We start from the raw sequence: 7,135 nt of genomic DNA on the forward strand, positions 1-7,135 counted from the left end.
CGGTGGTGGCCGGTGTGCTCCCTGGCAGGCTTTTCTGCCCCCGTGAGGGAGGGCACCGACCACCGACCGCGCTGCGGGGCCGGGGCGAAGTGCACGTGGGAAAACAGCTCCCGGGACCAAACGTGGCTCACCCGACCTGTGAGGCAGTTCCCTTCCGTCCTTTACCCCGAGTCCTAGAGAAGCCGCTCGCGTGCTCCTAGCCCTCCGCTGAGCCCCAGGGCCTCACACGTGTACACCGGCAGTGACACGGCGGAAAACCGGGGGACACCCGAGTCCCTGCCTAGAAGCCGCGGCCCTGTGCTCAGCGGGAGCCCTGTGGAAAGGATCGGCCTCAGAAGGAGGGCTTCTTCAACACGGAGGAGGTGCTGCTCAGGCCACCGGACCCCAAGGTCACCCCTGAGGGCAACCCTGCAGGCCTCAGGCAAGCCGGGCCGGGATGTAGAGGTCCACTTGCAAGTCCCCAGACCGCCTGGTGATTCCAGAGTGAGGGGAGAGGCAGCCACGTGCTCAACCAGCCCCTGCAGTGAGGGTTGGAAAAGCCCAGAGTTGATGGAAGAACCGCGGGGAAAGGTTGTCTCTTGCAGGAGTTTCTCTCGCAGGGTGGACATGTTTGTTGGGCGCCCACAAATGTAAGAGGGAAGAGTCTCCACCGCCAGAATCAGCCCCAGAGAAAGGGGAGGGATGCGGTGGTTGAAGGACATGTGGTTCTCTTCCTGAGCCAACTCTATTCTTCCCACCCCACCTTCATCTCTTTCTCCTTCTCTCCCCCAAGAAGCAGGTGGTAAAACAAGGCACGCACAGAGAGGCTCACAGTGACAAAGTTTGAACTAGAACTTTTTGTCTGAAAAAAAGAAGTGTCCGACCTTAGCTCTCCAGGGATGTATGGCTGATGCCGAGTAGGAGGAGGCTCTGGCTGGCTCAAAGATCAGCACTCTGTCTTGTCTTTCACCTGCTGTCTTCCTCGGGCAGACAGCTCCCCCTCAAACTGCAGTCTTCTAGCTTTGCTCTCCCTTGGTTCATTCCTAGATGCTCCCATGTTTGCATCCCAACCTGATATCGCTGCTGAAAAACGCTCTCCACCCTGGGGGTCACCACACCCGCCACCGCCCAGCCTGCCAGCCTCTCCCCACATAGCACAGCCTGGGGACGAGCAGAACAGACCCATTCATGTTCCCAGCTTCAGCACCGTGCCACCGTGTGACCTTGGGTAAGTCGCTTGTCTCCTGGGCTGTCCCCTCGGTTGTAAAATTGAAGTGAAATATTGTAGCAAGGATTCCGTGGGGTGGTGGTGGTAAAGCTTTAAATTTGGAGCTGGGTGCCTAACATGTGCTGTGAAGTCGTTGGCTTAATTATAACCCACTACTGTATTTCCTCATGACCTTGTCTAACTTTGGGGCTGTGGCTCTCACCTTACCACCTTCCCACTCTGCCACACAGGCCCTGCCAGGACTTTGCATTCCCATCAGGCCCTGGAAGGTCACCCCGACGGATGCCCCACCCTCTAGGCCACCTTTCCCTTTGCTTCCCAACCTGCTTCCTGCCCCGTGACCTCCTCTCACTCAAGTCATGAACAACTCCGGTACATAATGTTCCTGCGGGTTGCACTGGGCGGGCCGTGTCCCAGGCCCCTCCTGTGCAGGTGCTGTAGCAGCAGGGTGAGAAGAAAGCGTGTGTGGTTCGTGGCTGGGTGGAAGGCAGTGCAGGCCTTGGGGGTCCAAGAGTGTTCCATAGGAGCCGGGAGAAGGAACACAGGGCTTCTTTGCAAGAGGAAAGTCCTTAGTGTGGGGTAAAGATGGGGTGGGGTGATTTCCCCTGCTTTTCTCTTGGCAGCTAGGGAAGAGGGATGGTTCTGGAGTCCTGTGATTGGTTCTGCCCTGGGCTAATGCTGTGTGGGTGGATAGAGGAAAAGCAGAGAGCAGGAAGGACAGCGGACAGCAGATAGCAAGGGGTTGGGACCCTCTGAGGAGGGAGAATGGCTGGTCCAAGGAAGAAGCAACCAGATGCTATTGGGATGGAGGCAGAGTCCTGGGGGCAGAGGTGGGAAAGCGCAGCAGATGAAAGCAGGACGGGGCAGCCCTGATTGTAGCAAGGTGGCCAGGCAGAAGCCAAGATGGGACAGAGACACTGCCAGCAGTGAGGTCCTGGTGCTGCAGACCAGAGGCTAAGGGAAGGTTCCTGAAGGGGTGCGTGCGACTTGGCCGGCTGCGTGGGGAAAAGCAGAGCTGCAAAGCCGAAGCCCTCCAACTGTTGGAAAACATAATGCAGTCCTCTCTGCAGAGGCTGAGGAGGGCCAGGCTGCCAAGCCCAGGTTTACATGCGTGCTCACACAGGCAGGGCCCTTCCCCGCCAGCCCCAGGGTATTTTAAGTGAGGAGTGGAGGGGATGAGGGGACGCATTGCACAGTGACTCATCCTGGCAGTGGGGACTGGCAGTGTGGTGCGGAGCAAATGGCTGGGTGGCAGGCTGTACGTAGTGGAAGCAGGCAGAGCGCGCTGCTCTGCAGGAGGGCATGCCAGGGCCTCTGTCTGGCTCCTGGAGAGACCTGCCTGGGGACCCAGCCAAGTGCCCTCACTTGTCCTAGAGGACGCCACCCTGTGCTCCTTAATGGACCCCTTGGCCTTAAAAAAAAAAAAAACTAAATCATTCTGCAGAATGGTTCTGGTTTCTTAGAGAAACCAGAGACCCTGTGTGGGGAGAAATAGAAACTTTCATTCAAGGTCATTCGGGCACTTCCCTGTATCACCAGGCCTGGACTGGAATCCTTGTCCTGCATGAGGACCTATCATGGAAATAATGGAAAGGGGCCTTTTTACCAAGGCCTGTTTGTAAGTCAGGCTTCTCCTCACAGCTGAGGGAGTCATTACCTGTTGTCACCTTGGCTGCCAGGTCGCGTCTGGAAGGCTTCCAGAAGCTGCTTTCTGCTGTGTTATTGGCACCCACGGCGTAGTTGGATGACCAGGGATTCCTCTCCTCCAGCCACAGGCTTCGTCAGGTTAGGAGCGTGGCTACAGACAGAGGACATACAGAGAAGGATATCGCTGCTGCATTTATCCTCACAGAGCCACAGAGGGCCGTGGTCTCTGCAAGAAATCACAACACCTTTATGTGACTGGGAGATAGTGGGACTGACGTCCAGCAAGGAGGAGGTGATGACAGACTATTGTTCACGCTTTTGGAACATTCTGCCTGCTCCTTAGCACTTCTGGGGGTGGGGTGGGCTAAGTTGGTTGAGTTTGTTTTTTCTTTGGAAGACTGCCTGGCAGCAAGAAGCAGTACATCTTCTATGCTTTAAAAAAAAAGTGAAGTAACTAAACCAGGTATGGTGGTATGTGCAGGGAATCCCAAGGACTGGGGAGGCCGAGACAGGAAGTTTCCAAGTTGGAAGCCATCTAGCCCAGGCTACTTAACTAGATCTTGTCTCAAAATGAGGAAATAAAAAAGGTCTTGGGCTGGAGGTGAGGGTAGCCCAGCATGTGCAAAGCCCTGGGGTTTAACCCTAGCACTAGTGTGGAATAGGAAGAGGGGGCAGCACACCTGTAGTCCCGCTAATAGAGAGGGGCTAAGGTGGAAGGATTGCTTGATCCTAGAAGTTCCAGCCCCACCTGAGCAACATAGCAAGACACCATCTCAAAAAAGTAAAAAAAGTCCTTCCATCTGCTTAAAAGGGGCAGTGGACACCTTTCTCCTTGAGGATAATCACAGATACCACAAGGGCTGTGGTATCCTCCACCCCAGGGACAGACATAGGTAAGATGAGGATACCAGTGTATTTTATGACCAGTTTTGCTCTGGAAGACTTGAAGTCTTCTAGGGATAAAAGGGAATGTCTGTTTTATGGCCTGCTTAATCTTCAACTTTTTAGTGCAGTTTCAGTGAAAGGGCCAGGAGGCAGTGGTAGTCATTGTGCATAAAGTCCTTGTGTTTGAAGCTGAAGATAAAAATCAGAGGCCCTAGAGTCCAAACTCCTGGTCCAGGAGACAAGGCAGCCCGTTACCTACTTGAATACCTCCCGGGGTCTACGTACTTCCTGGCTGCACTCTTCTTCAGTCCTTCCATGAGGTGGCTTTAGTCCACCCTCTTTGTCGTATTGCTTCCCTCTGCACGATTTCTGAATCTCTCAATGTCCTTCTTGAAGCAGAGGCTCCGGGTGGGAAAAGTATAGTGTCCAGGGACATTCACGGTTATGTGTGACCTGCGCACAACATATTTTCAGCATGCCATCATGGATTTCTTGAGCCAAGGGTCTCTCTGACACAGAAGTGTTTGTTTTGTTTTGAGACAGGGTTTCATTATGTAATTCAGGTTGGCTTTCAATGAACTATGCAGCCCAGGCTGGCCACAAACTAGCTGCAATCCTTCTGCCTCTGCCTCCTAAATGCTAGGACTATAGGCATACGCCACCACGTCCAGCTAGGTCAGTGTTTTAGGAAAAGATCTTGTACTTGTAAAGGGGCGGGGTGCATGTCCTTGCAAAAACTCTAACTCAGGCGAAATGGTTGCTTACAAAGCAGGGGGCAGGGGTCCCTGACTCCAGATCGAGGCACCACAAACCCCAGCATCACAGGTCTGTCCGGGGTGTTCTGGCAATCACCCCTACAGCGACTCAGCTGCGCCTCACCAGCCCCTGACTCTCCCTGCTTCCTGGGCTGCCCCAGTGCCTATCTTGTCCTGAGTGGAGGCCACTAGAGACGGGCTTCACGGTCCTCTCTTTCTTTTGATCTCACTGCTAATCGGCAAAGCTTTCTCTGCTCTCAGTCTGAATTCCAGGCAGAGGGAACAGATTGTCACAGCTCACATTTTCCTAGCAGGTCACAGGTTGCTGGGAGACCCAAGTCTCAACTATGGTGGCCCAGGTCACTCCCTCTGGTGTAGCCAAGATACGAAGAGGCTGGGAGTCATGCAGCTGCCAGGCTGGTGGCTGGCTCGGGAGGCAGACACTCTCAGGCATGCAGGAAACAGGTAGGCAGGCAGACACTCAGAGCAGTTTCCCGCACCCATAAAATATGCACTTTTCTTCTTTCAGAGGTGCTGTCCCTTTCCACATCATTCTAGAAATACTGCACTTCTATGTGCTTAGTTGGAAGGGGCCACACGAAGGGAAGTAATCAAAAAGGAGTTATTTTGTTTTTATTTTACTTTGGGGAGGAGCTGGGAAGCCAGAAGATGCTGAATAATTTGCACAAAATGGATTAAAACTCAATTGATTAAACTTGTCTATCTATCGAGTATTGAGGAGGATTTTATATCCTCCAGGAGCAAATCCTTTAGGCAAATTGGCTGTTCACGAATCATAGCTGGGTGACAGCATTAATAAATGACACCTTTCAGCGTTTCACACCTGTCACGCACCTGGCAGTGCACCCAGCAAGCCCTGAGAGGCGGTGCGCTTTGGCTGAACTGTCACCACAGGGATCCAGAAGCCCTGGTGGCTCCTGTCCAGTTGTGCAGTACGGAATCCCCACCACACCCCCCCCACACACACACGCATACTCACCTTGCATTTAATTTCTTGGCTCTGAGAGTCCTTACTTTTAGAGTGCCTGTCCTTACAGGGATGCCACCAAGGGCACTGCCCATGCATATGAGAAGAATGACTAGTAGTCAGTGTGAAGAGCCCCTGGCCTCCCCAGGAGTTCTCGCTCCATTTAAACCTCTGTCACCCTATTAGAAGCTGCACTGAAGAAGAAAACCTGCATTGTCAGGCACATTGTAAACCAGATCCTGTGCTAAGTATTTAATTTGGACGACCTTATTTTTCTGCTTCCTGCTTTAGCTTACTTTTTATATCAGTTAAGGAGGAAGGTTCCATTAGTCTTTTTTATTTGTTTGTTTTTTTGAGACAGGGTCCTGCTTTGTAGTTCAGTTTGACCTCAAAGTCACTATGTAGCCCATGCTGGCCTTGAACACATGGCAATCCTCCTGCCTCAGCCTCGCAAGAGCTTGGATCACAGCTGTGCACCACCATGCCCAGCTAGGTCCTGTTACTCTCATCTTTATTTTACAAACGGCTTAATTAACCGTCTCATGGATGAAGTCTCTAAGGCCAGAGGAATGGAGGCATCTGACTCAGGAGACCAGGCTCAAGATCACTGGGCTTACTTGCATCTCATACTAATGAGGGAAAGCCTTAAAGCTGGAGGTTAGAGGAGACCCCAGAAGTCTGGAGAAGCCAGAAATGTCAATAGTGGGAGCGATTGGAATGAGGGAGCAGAGCTGGTCTGAGAGAGAAGCCACGGGAGCTACAACCACCAGAAGTGACATAGAGGTGGAGCCATCTGAGCTCTTCGGAGTTCACACCTTGACACAGACTGCCTCAGATGTAGCACTGCATGTGGAACTTCAGGGCTTCATGTTTGCCCTGCTAGATTTTGCGCTTGCTTTGTCCAGTTCCTGTGTATCCCCTGTTTGTACCGTTTGTAATGGAACTGTCTACCTTGTGCCATGGTATGTTTGTAGTGTTTAACTTTCTTTTTATTTGTACAGAGACTCACAGCTAAGGGTTTTCCTTAAATCTTAGAGGAGATTTGGGATTTGGACTTTTCAGCAATGCTGAAATTGTTGGGATTTTGGCAACTCAGAGATGGACTAAATGCCTTTTGTGTAAAGGAAGGTACATGAGTGTTTAGGCAGACAGAGATGGAATGTTATGATTTGTGTCTAGATGTCCCCACAATGTCTCATGCAGTCATGGGTGGGATTTCTTCAGAGGTGGCTGAATCCAGAGTGTGATGCTGGGATTAAGGGTGTGTGGTTACTAAATTAGTCCACTGATTGGTGTGGCACCATCCTAATCCCAGTAGCCCAGATAGAATATAAAAAGGGGCAGAAAGAAACTGCTAAGATGACTTGTTGGTTCCTTTGTTTGATTTGCTACCTTCTGCCCACCCTGAACTGTTTTTCCTCTGCAACACCTGTCTGCCATTCATGCTGTCTTGAAGCCAGCCAGTTATGGACCAAAACCTCCACAAACTGTGAGCTAAATAAACCTTCCCTCCCTTTGTCCCAGCAACAAGACAGGTAACTAAGACAGGCCTCTTTCTTTTTCATATTAAAAGCTCTTCTAGTAATGTAAATCTTCACTGGGTCACAGTTCTAAAATCCCTTCTTGAATGCCTATGTTTATCCATCACTCCTT

This window comes from Fukomys damarensis, unplaced genomic scaffold, assembly GCF_012274545.1.
Source record: "Fukomys damarensis isolate Sample0158 unplaced genomic scaffold, DMR_v1.0_HiC HiC_scaffold_19, whole genome shotgun sequence".
Classification (NCBI taxonomy): domain Eukaryota; kingdom Metazoa; phylum Chordata; class Mammalia; order Rodentia; family Bathyergidae; genus Fukomys; species Fukomys damarensis.